We start from the raw sequence: 17,289 nt of genomic DNA on the forward strand, positions 1-17,289 counted from the left end.
GAGTACCCCAAGACTTATAAATACGGAGTATTACATCAACAACTTAATAGGTTCTGTGAATGGCTATTACTTCATCATAGTAATTCCACTTCCATCAACATGAATAGCCTATTCAACCTTGTTGATGTTCAATAGATACGAAAGATCTTATCCTCATAAAACTCTCAACTCTATGCCAATATTATCTCTCATAGATTCAAAATCTAGAATACTTTGCATCCTTTTCCAAGTCTCCCAATCACTCTTGCCAGAAGAGAGAATTGGTACATTATTCTAAATAAGTAATATGTTATCAACATATAAGACATGGAGAAACAATTCTAGCTCCCACTTAACTTCATGTATAATCATGATTATTCAATCATGTGAATGAAACCATTCACTATTATCACATGAACGAAAAGTATAATCCTTTAATGCTTGCTTAATATCATACTAGGATCACTTAAGAAAGCTACGCATAAGATGTTAGGACTCTTAAATCTTTATCTAAGATTTTGTGTTCGAAACACTTCCTTCTCTAAATTCCCATATTAGAAAAGCGTATTTGCCATTCTTCATTAAAATGAAATGCGGCAATTCCTAACATAATTAATCTTGATCAACATCTTCATGTCAATCTTATGTATTTGAATACTCTGAAGCTCTATTTACCTTTAAAGAGACCCTCGCTTTGAAGTAAATCTACTCTTGAGTAACAATTTTCGGATTGTAATGCTATGGCACGTATGTAACAAGATTGATTTGGAATAAGGTCATAATACCATTACTTTCACAAAGCAATATTTTAACAAATAAGACATGTGCGCTAAACTCCCACTGAACTATACTCCCACTCTATCTTTATAGATTATATAGTTCCATTACTTTCACAACGTAACACTTTAACTATAAGACTGTTGGGAAATGTGTCCTCAACAATAGTGCGATCACATGATTTAATATCATAATTAAATCTCATACTAAGAATACGTGAGGGATGATTCTTTATATAGTCGACTGACCATCATTAATCGGTAATGATTGTCTAACTAGAGTTTGACATTACTGTCGTGTGACGGTGGTGGTCAGTTGATCCCTTTAGGTTACACCTATAGGATGAGGCCCAAATAGATATTTAATTAATTGTATGCGATACAGATTAATTAAATCCTTAATTATGGGAGTGCAATTTTACGTCTTATTGTAATGTGATTAAATAAGATTTAATTTAGTAATTAAGTGTTAAATTACTAAATTAGTTGAGGTATTTTATAAGTTTTGAGGTAGAGATAATTATTTATTTAAAGTTACAAGAAGTTGTAATTTTAACTAACTAGTAATTATAAGACCCATTATATACTGATATAATGGTAGTATACTACTCATATAGTGGAGTGTATATTATATTATTAGTTGTAATATTTAAGTGTTAAATGATTACATTAATAATTAATTATGTAAGATAGTTAAACATATGACTTATAAGCATTTGTGGGACAAATGACAAAAGGCAAAAATGGACCAAAATGGCTCCATTATTTCGGTCATATGGAAGAGCAAAAGATGCTCTTTTGTCTTTTGTTGGTTTTGATTAAAGGGTGATTGTGACACTACATACTAGTTTTAATCATACCTATTCTTACACTACTCTACCTAGACTATACAAATGAGTAAAAATAAAAGGAAAAATATTCCTCCTAATGCTCTAAGGCCACCGGTTTTTGGTCCTTAAATATGAGCATTTGTTGCACATTTTTCCTACTTGTTGTTTACTTGTTTTTCCACCTACTTTCTCTCACATGCAAATTGCTATAAACTCTCACAAATACTAATACACTCAATCTATTACAAATACTAATACACTCAATCTATTACTAGAAGTAGTAATACAAGAAATATTAGTATTATTAAGGTTACATTTCTACTACATATCTAGTTAATATTAGTAGGAATTTTTGGGATTAATCTTGGGTGCAACTTATTGGAGTGTCTTCTATACTTGGAGTCTTAGGAGGATCTTCCATCCTATTAAGCTCAAGAACAAGTGAAGGAAGGTGACCTTACTTGTGCCCAATATTTCGAACCAACCTACAATGTAAGGGACATTGTTTTTCTTATAAATCTTTCATTTTGTTATGCATGCACTAGATCTAAAGTACAAATAATTAACAAGTTAATTAGTTCACTATTAGAGGAGTCTAATAAGAGGTATACAAACATAACAAAGACATGTTTGTAACGATCCAATCTACTCTCACTCTATCTCTCAGAAATACATCTATCTTCTTGAGAGATAGCTTTGTGAGTTACAAATATTTATTTGGTGGAATATTAGGAGTTTATCTAGACTATGTATTAGCTTTCAAAAGGCCATCCCTAACATGACAGTTTGATTCATGTAATATACGAGTCTTATTCATGTCATCTGTTTAATAGACTCTCTATTCTAGGTATCTCATGGTTGACCATCCGTTTAGAATTACTTGTCCGTTTTGGATTGTAAATTCCCAAAATTGAGTTCAACAACTCAAACCAACTCATATTAGTTTGATCTTATGGGTAATGACACTAGGTCATAATCCATCTTTAATAAATCAAATTTATTACTTAGATCTTTGTCACTACGATCGGATCGTAATACTTTAATACTTTGTTCAATTAGTTCTCTACATCATTTGGAATTTTCTCAAATTTCTCAAATGCTTCACTTTATATTTGATTAAGTAAATATACCCATATCTACTTAAATCATCGGTAAAAGTGACGAAGTAGTCATAAATTCTCCTTGTGGTGATGCTCATTAGAACACATACATCGGCATGTATTAGTCCCAACAAATCACTTGCTCATGTCCCTTTACCACTAAAGGAAGTACAAATCATATTGCAAAGGAGACAAGATTCGCATATTCCATATGATTGAAAATCAAATGGTTCATTAAATCCAGTCGACACTAGCCTTTAATGCGTTTCTCATTTATGTAACCTAATTGAAAAAGTCAAATGTACAAATCATTTGTATTACTTTCTTTGAGTCTTTTGGATCGTATTATGAAGATATCTTTGCTTGAGTTGGAAGTGTCTAAAACTTGTATATCATAAAGATAAGTGACATGGCTCACATCCATGTCTATTTTCAACAAAATACAACAATTGTCTTTGATGGCAAAATATAAATCCTTTCATGTCTCACATAGAAATGGAAATAATGTTTTAGACTAAGTGGATACATAATAACAATTATGTAAATTACAACTCAAAGCTATTAGGACAAACAAGTACATAAATCCCTCTTGAAGTGGCAGGTACCCTTGCTCCATTTCCTTGTCGGAGATTTATATCACTTTTGTTTAGTTTTTCCACATTACCAAGTGGCACGCTTCCCAAGAACACCGTCTTCATCGGATCACCTTTCCGAATGGCACCGTCTTTGAAGATACTCCATAGTTACAAATAATAATAAAAATATAAAGCTATTCCTATTATACATTTTTAAAATGGAAAAAATAATAAAAATAAAAGTGATACGAGATCACATTAAATTACAACCGAATCAACATTCCCTTTCATTACGGGTAATATCGATTAAAACTAAGGTCATACTAAAATAAAATTACATAATTCAAAATTATATAAAAAAAAGACATTCAACAATTGAAATATGCAGCATTATAATATGTACCTATCATGCCAAATGATGTTCCAAATCGCCCTATTTAACTTATGTCGTATATATATAACCCGATTTTACGGAAATGCGTGATAATAACCTCTTAAAATCACAAATTAACACTTAAATCACATCTAAGCTCAAGTCAATTATCCTAATACTTTTTAGGACTCAAAAATTATTCATCACTCAATTTTTGACAATAATTCAACTTGATTTAATTTTATGCTCATTTTTTACCTTAAAATCATAATATTTATGAAATAAATCCAAATTAAATTACAAAAATTTCAAAATTTAAATTTTAAATTTTTGAACATTCTGGAATAATTCCATGACACTCATAATATCAAAAGTTATGATTAAAATTTTCGAATTAATTTTGAGAAAATATAGTTGCAATTTATCGGTTTTATCTCATAAAACATCTAAAGTATCTAAAAATTATTCCCATTAATTTTACAACTTTAGATCTGATAAGTGGGATATTTATGCAACCTAAAATAAGTTTCTCATGCCATGCAAATCGTTTTAGCTATTTATGTTAAAATAGTCACTATGTATGCCATTTTTACTCTAAAAATTCATAAATCATGCTAAAAGAGATATTTTATTCTCGAAATTTACACACACTCTGTAAATTATGCATGTGACAACATATTAAAATCTCATGGCCTAATTCGAAATTTAACTATTTTTAACCATTTTACCTCTTTTAATCCATTTTTTATCTCATAAAAATCATAAATCATGCAATATTAATCCAATTAATACGAGATTTTACACACAACTTGTAAAATATGCATGTGAGGTCATATAAATTTTTAAGGTCAGAAACTTAGTTTAACTATTTTTAGCATTTTGATTTCCATTTTAGTCATAAAAATGTAATAAAATGACCAAAAATCCTTAAAATGAGCAATAAATTTCCATAAATCATAAAAATGACCTAAAAATATTTTAGGACCAGAATATATAACATGAATGGTGATTTCGTGGCTTATACTTATAAATCACAAATTTTTAGTTTTATATGTTAACCTTTTAACTCGGAAAAACAATAACCGATTATGCATGCAACATCCTTATGCTCTGATACCACTTGTTAGGTTTATATACCTATTATTAGACTCCTCTAATGATAAACTAATTAACTTCTTAATTATATGTTCTTTAGATCTAGTGCATGCATAACAAAATAAAAGATTTATAAGGAAAAACAATGTCCCTTACATTGCTATATGGTTCGAAATATAGGGCACAAGTAAGGTCACCTTCCTTCACTTGTTCTTGAGCTTAATGTGATGGATGATCCTCCAAGATCCCAAGTATAGAAATCCTCCTTAGATTGCACCCAAGACTTACCCTTAAACTAGTATACTAATTAACTAGATTATTATACTAGCACCCTTAAAATGATTCTAATATTATTACTATTACTACACTAGTAATGTTATTGTGATATTAGAATGGATGAACAAATGCTTGTGAATCTCAAAAACTTGTTTTGAGAAAACTAGAGAGAAGGATGAGAGTTTTGCATGTAGATGTGAATGAATCAGTAAGTGATGAAATGAGAACAAAATTCTCATAAAGAGAAGGAGGGAGAACCGGTGGGGTTAAGGGGAAGGTGCCAAAAATTGGCATCTTACTTTTCCTTTTTGTCTTCTCAAAATATTAGGTGTGTAAGCTAGTATACACTAGCTATGATTATGTTTCATTTATCACATAAAATAATGTCATCCTCACACCCATAATACTCCCTCCATTCGGTCCATATGTCATAAAATGGACTACCATTTTATTTGGTTAATTTGTCATTTGTCTCACAATATGTCACATGTAATCTTTTACATGTTATTAATTAATTCAATGCATATTTATCACATAAATATCATTTTACAAATTAATTAAATTACATACAACAAATTGACTAGTGATACTCGATCATATAAATAAAATGGATCATGTAATTATAATTCACAACATCTTGTAATTATAATTAACCATTCATTCTTATCTCTATTGTTTCTCAAACAATAAGCAATTTTAGTAATAAAGCATTTTTATTACTAAAATAAATCTTATTTAATCCCATTACAATAAGATATCAATATTCTCTCTCACAAGTAAATTGTTCACTTTTAAGGAATTGATTACCTTGTATCGTCATACAATTAATCAATTTATCCATTAAGGGAATTGTCCTTTAGGTGTGACCTTAAGGGATCAACTGACCACCACCGTCACACGACAGTAATGTCAAACTCTAGTCAGCCAATCATTACCGATTAATGATGATCAGTTGATTATATAATAAATCAACCCTCATGTATTATTAATATGAGATTTAATTATGATTTTAAATCATGTGATCGCACTATTGTTGAGGACACATTTTCCAACATTTCCATTATGTCATTCTGCGAAGTTTGGGTGAAACAGATTATTAGATAGCTTTCAAAAGTCTCTCTCTCGTTTTCGATTCGATGTGGTAGTAATTGATAATAAATCTTAGTTGTTGCCGCATGTTTTGTTCTTGAATATGAATTGCAATTCGTAAATGATATTTCGTAAACTAAGATTAGAAATTGTCAGATGGGCTCTTGGATGAACAGAAGTCAGATGAGCCGGCTGATATCTTTGTGAAGGTTGAGTGTCGTTGATGTTTTATTTCTTTTACCTCACAAGTGCACAAGGGTGTCGTGAGTATGTGAGGGTCAAACCCAAGAGACGGTAATTTCGGCACTAGGATTGGTTATTCAACTACTAGTTTAATTCGATCTAAAGAAGGGATGGAATGAGTTCTAAACTAAGGACTAGTTGCAAACTAACGCAAGCAAGGAAATAACAATGACTAGCCGGTTTTAAGACAATAATGATAAAAAGGGACTAGGATGATCGGGTTCACTGTGACACCTCCATACTCCAAGTGCCTTACCAGGACCACTCAGTTATAGGAACGTTACCATCTCGGTTTCCCGAGGCAATGATAATCAAACAACAATAAAGAAACATTATTTAAATAGCAATAAGGTTTAAAGTGATTACATATTATCCAAATCAAAACTGTTAAAAGTACGATACATGTTCTCAAAACCAAATGTCTCAAACAACTAAAGTATGACAGCGGAAGACTCTAAACTGCTCGTCGTGACTCATCCCAGCTAGCCCAAATGCCTCTAATCAAACCTGCTCAACAACTGCTCACCATCCCCGAATGGATCACCACAGTTTTTAAAACAATAAACGGGGTCAGTACTAATTACACAACATAAATCACAAGAAGACAAAAGTCAAACAGCTCAATCGTCACATCAAACCCCCAACTCCATAATCAATCTCCTCATAACTGACTACACACTAAAGTGTGTAGTCTTCTCAGAGTACCCATCGCAACAGATACTCCACACCGCCAGTGGGGGACCGCAGCCGTTCCCACCTAAGCCCCGCTCATCTCCATCGAGTGATAAACCCAAGTCCACTAATGTGCACATCCCTTCTGTGGCGGGTTCTACAGAAGGCGAATCAAGGGCGTGAAGCCACTCCCGCAAGTGACTCCACTCAGTCAGGGACGCACCCCGAAGATCACAAACAGTTATATACAATCAACAACAAACAACAACGATCAACAACGAGATTATCCAACAACCATCACAATACTGATATTATACTTTTATCAACAATCATAATCAAACCACCAATACATCATGTGACTAATACTGAGTAGGGAAATCCTACCTGGAATGCAAACACAAAGCAGACGGTCTAGCAGCTGTTCAAAATCTCTTCTCTACGAACCCTCCTCCTATATATATAATCATACCATTACTACTACGACAATATAAACAATAAACCACCAGTTCCCAAGATTAGGGTTTAACCAATATCAAACAAATGCTACAAAAAGGGTATGTAGGACTTGCCCTTGACGCAAGGATCACAAGGATGCAAATAACAACGAAATCCGACCTCTCTAACTCCGGGATTTGCCAATAATGTGAATGATGCGAAGAACGTAGTTTGCAATCTCTTTTGAGTGTATTAGGTTTATAAAAGTGTTTAAAGAAGATGACGGAAAGTTATATATACTAATTCGCATTATTAACAAAACCCGACAAAACATTACCCGTAAACCGAGCTACTCGATCGAGTAAGTCTCGTACTCGATCGAGTACCCTACAGGCAGACTCCTGTTTCGTAACTCAAAACATACTTACTCGACTGAGTAAGCCCCACTCGATAGAGTACCCAGAGACTCATAAAACCGTAGTATTACATTCACTCAAGTAGCATGGAGAAAGGATGTAGGCATGAACTAATGGTTATCTAGGTTATCAATACATGTAGATTTAATCCCTCGATGTAAATTCTACACTCAAGTTAAGATTAATCAACTTACTCATTCGATCAACCTAACTCACAACTTGTTATCAAATCCTAATTACTAATCAAGTTACTCACTCAAATAGTAGATAGATTGTTAGTGGAATTACTCAACTTACTCATTTGGGCAATTCATCAAACACCTTAAGAGCATAACAAGTACTAAATGTAAACAACCAAAGAATCACCATTAATTCATGCCAAAACTCTCCCCTTAATCCTATAAGAGATCCCCCATCACTCTAGTAAACTCACTACTCACACATGACTATACTAATAACCACAAAAGATTGAGACTTTAACATTAAACAACAAAGAGGAAACATAATAGAGAGATGATATAACTAAATTACTTGAATATGTAAACAAATGAAAGATGAACAATAAAAGGAGGATAATTATACCAAATATAAAGGCAAAGTTGCAATCTTTGAATAGATGGAAGAACAATCTTCAATAAATTCCAAGTTACAACTCAATACTCAAATGTAAACAACCCAACTAAACTATTTCTAAACTATAATAACAAGTGATTAAAAATTAATTGAGAAAAGATTGAAGTTTTAATTAAGGGTTTGCTTATAATTAAGGAAGTAATTTCAGATCTAGAGTAGTGTGTACAAATGATTAAGGGAGGGGGTATTTATAGTTTGCACCAAGATTATGGTAGGATTACAAATGGGCTTCAAAATGCAGGTGCGTACTCCCAGCCGGGCAACCGGGTGCCGGGCTTATGATCGGCTGGGAGGTTCCTGGAAAGTTGAATTTAATTTGGTATCATCAGGTGGCCATAGCCAGGCAACCGTCCGCCGGTGCCAGACCGGCTGGGAGCTCATTGACTTCCTCTTGACTTCCAAGCTTTATGTGAAGTCCCAGCCGGGTAACCGGCCGTCGGCCTTATAGCCGGCTGGGAAGTTCCTGTAACTTTCCATATTTTTGAGCTCAATTGTTCTCCCAGCCGGGTAGCCGGCTGCCGGGCTACGACTGGAAACTCCCTTTGCCTGAACATAGCTGAATTGTATACATTTGGTGCTCCCAGCCAGCTGACCGGCTGCCGGCCTACCGGTTGGGAGTGCTTCTCAGCTTCTTTTCCTCCTTCTTTGCTTCATTTCTCCCATTCCCGCCTCAATTTCTGCAGGGAGGTCACCATGCCATAGTCCCGGGAATCAGGGCAGGAAATGCAAGGAGGGATGCATAAAACCGACTCAAATGGACTCGGAAAGTATGAAAATAAAGGGGGAAAAGGGTGCAAAAGAATCATATATCAGTCGTGCAGATTGCAACATGTGTGCCTACAAGATTGAAGGACCATTATTGCATCCAGATTATAGTAAGCTCGTGTCTTCTCCTTCTCTTCCGTATGTTATCTTCTTTTTATGTGTGTCGTTTTGATTATGTATGTTTTTGTCAAGGAATTGTGGACACCGAATTTGTTTCTTCCAACAACGTCAGCGTAATTGCAGCACAGGTAACAAAATCAGAGGTTTTAGAAGAGATGTCACGCAGCCTGCCGGTGAAGAAAATAGAAAGTTGAGATCGTAAAAGTGAGAATTTAGGCGGAATGTGATGTTCCTAAGGAAATTAACAGAATCACCTTGTATATAAGTTTGATCTTCCGTTTTTTATTCTATCTTTGATTCAATCTGATTTTTTTATTTTTATGGTTTTTTCTTTGGGAATTTAGGCGGATTGTGATTTCCTAAAGATTATCCAACTCCTGACTTCAACGTAGAGGAATTGTAAGTTTAAAGTTTCTAAGGTACAATACATTAAGTAATACTTGAGAAGTAGAAGTTATTTTGCTAAAAAAAGTCGATTTGTATTATTGAAGCCGTAATTTCCTGAACTCTTTCGTTGGTAGAGTTGAGAAAAGTTGATGAGAACTGGGGTCCTTTATACAAGCAAACCTACATTGCTGTTTTTAGACAGTATTCTAAGGCTATTGAAGGAAATGAACCTGGCCATGGTACTGCATTTCTAATTTACAAAGATAAAAAATCAAATGTTGGGTATTTTCTCACTTGTCGACATAGTTGTCGGGATCTCGTGAAGGAGGACTCGGCAATTATAAAAGTAATCGGGTCCAACTTTTAAAGCATATGAGCTTTTCTTGTTTTCTGTTGCTTTGAGATGGATTATTGTTTTCTAAGAGTTAATGGCGAGGAATTTGTTAATGACCCAGGACATACCACACTTTCTGGTTATTACAATGATATTGGTTTTGGAGAGCAAGTCTTTAGTATAAGCACATCGGCTTATACTATGTCGGCAAGGGCTGATGTTAAGGAGAAAACTGAATTGAAATATTTAGTGGATATACTATGGTTTCCTTTATCAGCTGGGTATGTATTACATCCATGGTTGTCTTGTATGCATGCGAGGAATGAAAAGGGAGAACTGATATCTGTTGGAGTAGTCTCCTCCACAATAAGTGCAATTACATATTAAATCTCATAAAAAAAATATCAGGGATTTATATTATTTATTTGTTAGCTGGTCATCGTTAATAGGTAATGATTGGCTGACTATAGTTTGACATTACTGTCGTGTGACGGCGGTGATCAGCTGATCCCTTTAGGTCACACCTCTAGGATGATGCCCAAATGAAAAAAACTAATTATTTGTATGAGATACAAATTAATTAAATCCTTGTATTAATTGAGTTTTAAATAAGTCACTAGTTTTATTACCCGTGAAATTCACGGGTCTAGCTATGTTGGGACGTTAGATTGTTAATGTTTTATGCAAGCCCATATTTGCGATCGCACTGAAAACTGAGGATAAAAAAGTCTTGTAAGAAAAAAAAAAATTTATTAATCAATACGTATATTTGCATAATGCCACTAATATTGCTAAGTTTATTAGTGTTTTGCCACGATTATTGTTATTATTCTTGTTGTCTTTTATTTTTTTTTAAGTCTTTTTTTTTTATTATAGTCCCTCCATTCCACTCATTTGTTTTATTTTATTGTTTTTTCATTAAAAACATTTGAGTTACGTAATTAATTCAACCAAAAATATTTTTTTAAAATAGAAATTTTTATATTTTTATTTGCGAACTATAATTCAAGGTAGATTAATCGGTTAACATTGTATTGAAAGAATATGGTGCGGATTATAAACGTTGAAAGAATTAAGATTATTTTATCCGTAAAATTTATTCTAACATTTCAAAATTTATTTAGTATTTATTTTGATGTTTAACGATTGTTTAATTACTTTGAAAATGAAAAGTAATTTTAATGATTGTGTTTAATCCTACAAACTCAATCAACAATTTATCTTTTTTTATTAAAATAAATGCATGAGGATGTGGTTTGCAAAAATTCTGTCAAAGAGAATGTGATGCTTTGTCATGCCGTTTTTAGTATATACAAATTTAATTTCTCGTGAAAATCACGTAAATTATTTTTTATTACTTTTGTAATGGCTTGATATTCACATAATTATGTTGAGTTCTTTTGTGGCTGTTATTGTAAATTATTATTCTTTTATTATAATTTGGCTTTTGTTACGGAATTATATCAATTTCGCTCGATGACTGAATTATATTTTTCTTAGTCCAACTCTATCAAAATTATAATAAGAAGTGTTAATCATAGATATATACTTATTTTTATTTTTTTCTGTACGTTTGTAAATAACAATGATATTTTATAAAGTAAATTATTATTTTCCCTCATTTTCTATTAACCGTTGTAACGTTTAATTAAATAAAAATAATTTAAATGAGAACTACTTTTGTACCCGTGAAAATCGCAGACTTGTTCTATTTGTCCCATTTATTTGAGTTTGTTGACGTTCATCTTTAACTAAAATATAAAATATTTTTTTATCGCGAATAAGCTATAAACCAAATATTTGTAAATGTTTTCTTCTTTTACATTACTTTTCATGATCATAGTAATATAGATAGAAGTTTTAATTTGAATTTTATTTTCATATATTTTAATACATGTTAATATTATTCATGAATATTTTGTAGTCAACAATTTAATGTAACTAATTTTATAACTATAAATGTTTGTTTAAATTTTTTACAAATTTGTTATTTTTATGTTTATACTGTACGTCATAAATAATTAAGCTAAAAACGGCTGCGTCATTAGGTCGATAAACAAAGTACTCTAAAATCGCGGTAACATATCTGATAGGTTTTTTTAAGAAAATAAAATAGATACTATTAATTTAACTTTTCCTAAAAACTTATACTTATTATCAAAAATATACATGTAAAATAGAGAATTTCGCCAATGATGAATGATGATGCTTTGTAAGCCAACTAAAGGAGTAAAAATTATGTTTTCGTTTTTCACATTTAGAACTAAACATGTAATCTCCACTTTTTAATAGCCTCCTCGCAATCAATAATCTGCAAATTGAGATAGTTAAAATTAAAATTAAAATTAAAATTAAATAAGCATCATCTTAATTCAATTAAATAAGTAAATTATTAATTTATTTTTTTAATTTAGTACATGATCTTATGGTTTCCACTAAAAAATATTATCAGTAGCTTTATAATCCAAATTATTAGACTTTTTATTTATTAAATATATATATATAAGACCTTTTAACTACTATCTCTTTGGTTAATGAAGAGTTAGATGGACAAATTGGACGATTAAACGATGAGAATAAATTGTTAAATAATTTTTATAATTTAAATCATGATCGATATTATGATTTCCATCAAAAAATATTAGTAAATCTTATGAAGAATTTTAATAAATAAGTCTGATGTAGCCTTAATATTAACCAATGTAAAAATAATATGTGAATTAAAATTAGATGTTTTAAGTAGCCTTTTAACTATATTGTATTTTGTTTTTGTACAAAAACAGAGTTATAAAAAAAATAATTTACTAAGATCCTCTAAATTTGAATTAAAAACTAAAAATGTTTTGTTTTTGTAGCGAGTGAGACAATTACGTACCAAATAAGTTTTAATATCATTAGAACATGGTTCAAGGACGGATATCAAGTTTTTGTTCAACTAAATCATTCTCTTGCCTACACATTTCCCATGTAGTTTTTTTTTAACACACTATGTTAATATTATGAGAAGACAAAGGAAGCATCACCTACAAAAATAGAATAAGAAACAAACATACATTTAACGATAATTCAATTAATCTTGTAAGAGGGTTTACATAAAGATAATATAAAATAATTCTACCACAAAGCGATATTAGTGGATAAATTACAAAAAACTGTGCCTTTTACAATAAGATTATATAAATTACACAAACAAAACTCGTAGAACATACCTTATGTATAACGTAATTAACTGCAAAATCCAACTTTGCAATAATAAGAAAATTGTACCATTCCCTCTGCAAAAATAAATCAAGGTGAGAAATACAAATTGACATCAATAAAAGTTATTTAAATAATACCAAATAAAACACAAATCTTATGTATGATATAACTTTATTTTTTTCACAAATGCAAATGATTAATAAAAATTATATGCAATGGAAAGTTTCAATAACATATGAATATCCCAAAAGGTTAGAAAAAGAGGATAAAAAATAAAAGTGCTTATTTTAAAGACTTTATTTATATTAACATAGCATCAAATAAGAAGTTAAATTTTAGGAGGAGAAATGAATCATCAAAAAGGAAAAGGAAAAGGAAGAGCTAAAGAGAAAATGAAGAGTTAGAGATGAATAAGGGGTCATAAACGTGATAATAAGTATTCTATCTTAATTATATGAATGAATATTATTTTTATGTTTTTTTTGAGAAAACCCGGAAGGGTATTACTTCATAGATAAACGATCACGTGCGATACAGTCACCAATGTTTTGAGGCACATCCTCGTCCCATCTCCTACAACCACTGAGCCATGGGTCGATATGTGTTAGACTATGAGCGACACTATTAAAATTCCTACGAGTAAAAGAAAACACACAAAACTCAAACGAAACGCAAACATCAAAAATCTCATCGTAAATCATGAAAATATCACTTCGTCCTTGTCTCCGCTTTTGCAAATCCTGGATGACAGTTAGGCAGGCCCCTTCCACAGCTATTCACCTCATTCCTCTTCGCTTAGCTTCCCGAACCCCGACCAGTATAGCCAAAGCTTCCGCCTCCGCCGGATCTCGCTCCACAGACTCCTGCTCCGTCAAGGCCCACACCATATTACCTTCTCCATCCCGACAGATTGCTCCTACTCCCGTCCCAACTCCACTAATAATCCCTGCATCAACATTGATTTTAAACTCCCCACCCTTAGGTCTCATCCAACCGCCCTCTCCCTCACCAAGCGACTCACCTGACCCGCCATTACACTCCTCATCCACTCCCTGTCCCTCCAACATTTCCCGTAAGAGACCTCGGATCCTCCTTACCACCGCCTCAGGATTAATCGTCTTGCCCTCAAAGACCCACTTATTCCTCGCCTCCCAAATAGCCCAACACCCCGTCATAAATCTCAAACATTCTCCCGCACTTCACTCCCTCCACTCCTCTTCCACCCACTCCCTCACCCTGTCAATCCCATCGCCCTTCTTTAACTCCAACCCGACCCCATCCCATACCTATCCCACCCACCCACAGTCGCGTACGAGATGAATGCTTGACTCCTCGAAGCTGTTACAAATAGGGCACAGAGTATCCGTTCCATTTCTCATCCATGTAGCAATATTAGTTCGCGTAGTTATAGCATCGAGGCACAATTGCCAGAAAAAGATTTTAATGCGGGGGAGCGCGTAACACTTCCAGACCTTGTTCCATAGCAATTGATCAGCCGTACCATTAGATATGACATGTAGATTATGATATCAAATGAAAGTTTCTTAGTGATTCTACGCTATCGCATGTCTTATTCATATGCTCAAGGTAGCTTTTTTATATTAGTGTATAGATATGACATGTAGATTATGATAGGTAATTTAGCATGCCTTTAAGTTAGATATATAGATTTTGTATTTAGATTATAGAGTTATTGATTTTACATACATAAAAATGGAGCAAGGAGAAATGTAATGTAGAAGGTTTGCATGAGAGTGGTTTATAAATTATCTTATGAAATTAAAATAAGACATATAGTTGATGGTTGAAAGTTTGGCTTACTTTTTAATTATATTTATAGATTATTATTATTATTATTATTATTATTATTATTATTATTATTATTATTATTATTATTATTATTAAATCCACTTTGCATGAGAGTGATTTAAAAATTATCCTATGAAATTAAAATTATCTAAATTTAGTTTTTTACCATTAATTACGAGAGTAACTTTTAAATGTGGAATTGGTAATTTTTTTTTATCATATGTACTACTATGCTAATATTTTCACGTGGACTATATTTTACCACGTCACAATAAATTGTTGCCATGTCACATTTGTCTACGTGGCGTTTAATGTATAGCCTTTTAATAATATTTATAGATGTGAATATATATTATTTGATGACAAGTTACGAACTCGGGCCAAGAGGATTTATTATTTAATTATGTTATAATTAATTAATAAATATTAATTAAAATTTATTAATTAATTTTTAATTAATTAATTTTAGGGTAAATTGATAACTTATACCAAGTATAATGTCACTTTTCAAATTTTATACCTAAGATAAATTTTTTTCAAAACTTATACCAAAAATCTTAATTTCTTCCAAACTTAATACCAAGTTGCTCTTCCGGCAAAAAAAATCGCCGGGTTCCGGCTAAATTCAATTTTTAATCATAGAATATATTATTGTATGCCAAAATTGTCCCTAGCCAACTTTAACCAATATTGTTTCAACCTCCATATCCCCAACAGTCCAACACCAACAGATCATCAACGCCCATTACCACCATCATCTAACCCCACCACCATCATCGGCCAATACTACCCCACCATCACCACCGAATATCACCTCCATCTAACACCACCACCGCCACCGCCCAACATGGACCACCACCAACATCCCGCAACACCATCACCGACACAGCCCAGCAACACCATATTTGACCCACCGCCCAACACTAACACCACCACAAGCATTGCCCAACACCAATATTACCACAGTCCACAAAGCACACCCAAAACCTCCAGATTTGACCCACCATTAAGAAAGCCACCACAAAACCCATCACCGCAAGCGTCTACAAGATTGATGGCGAGGGAGGGAGCTAGGGACTAGGGGCTTCAATTAGGGTGCCTATGTCTATGTTCTGGTGGGTGTTGCAGCCTGTGATCGATGGGCTTAGGTCGTGGATGGAGGTGCAGGAGAGCTCGGTATTGGGACGAGTGGTGGTTGTTGGTGGCGGCTAAATGAGTAACTGGTGATGCAAAACAGCTAATAGGGATGGATTATGGATTGGTGGCGAGGAGAATAGAGAAGGCGCCGCTGACAAGGTGGGTAGGGAGGTCGTTGGCGAGGGTGCCTAGGTGGTGGTCGTGGTTGTGAGTTTTGATAGTTAATGTGGAGGAAATGTGGGATATATGGTTCTTGGTTAAAAATGGTGGGGGAAGGGTGTTGATGGGTCAAAGGTAAGGGCAAAACGGTCATTTTGTCTTTTTTTTGCCCGAACTGCAACTTGGTATTAAGTTTGGAAGAAATTAAGATGTTCGGTATAAGTTTTGAAGAAAAATTATCTTAGGTATAAAATTTGAAAAGTGACATTATACTTGGTATAAGTTATCAATTTACCCTTAATTTTATACGACATGTGTATATGTTTTGAGGTGGAGGTAACTAACCATTTAAATTTACAACAGGTTGTAAAATTAGCTAATAAGAGATCATAAGACACATTTTATGTTGATAAAATGGTCGAATAATTGCCTAAATGTTAAGTGGTCATTAGTTGTTAATTTGTATTATTTAAGTGTTAAATAATCAAATTAATATTTAATTATATGGGATAATTAAATATAAGACTTATAATCATTTGTGGGACAAATGTCGAAAATCGAAATGGACCCGAAAAATCCACTTGTGCCGCCATTTTATGTGATAAAATCACACCATCTAGGTTGACATTTTTCCACTATCAAATGTTCCTCAATTCTTTACATTTTGAGGTCTATAAATACCTCGCTTTATCACAAATGCAACAGATGAAAAATTTATGGAAAAAAACCTCCTTATTCCTTGGTTTGGCAAGTTTTACAAGAGAGAAAAAGGAGACCATTTTCCATCTTTTTCCTCTTTTAAAACTTGATCAAATTATTGATCGTCATCAAAATAAATTCACATAAATAATAATATACATAAGTATTATTATAGTAATAATATTT

General features: G+C 32.7%; 1 long non-coding RNA gene across 1 annotated transcript; it reads left to right on the forward strand.

The window, feature by feature from the left end:
* Positions 1-9,118: 9,118 nt before the first annotated feature.
* On the forward strand, positions 9,119-9,662 carry LOC141656236 (uncharacterized). The gene is made up of 2 exons (XR_012548440.1): positions 9,119-9,367; positions 9,450-9,662. It is a non-coding gene; the product is annotated as an uncharacterized LOC141656236 (long non-coding RNA).
* The last annotated feature ends 7,627 nt before the right edge of the window (positions 9,663-17,289 follow it).

The sequence above is a fragment of the Silene latifolia genome, chromosome 5 (genome assembly GCF_048544455.1).
Source record: "Silene latifolia isolate original U9 population chromosome 5, ASM4854445v1, whole genome shotgun sequence".
Classification (NCBI taxonomy): domain Eukaryota; kingdom Viridiplantae; phylum Streptophyta; class Magnoliopsida; order Caryophyllales; family Caryophyllaceae; genus Silene; species Silene latifolia.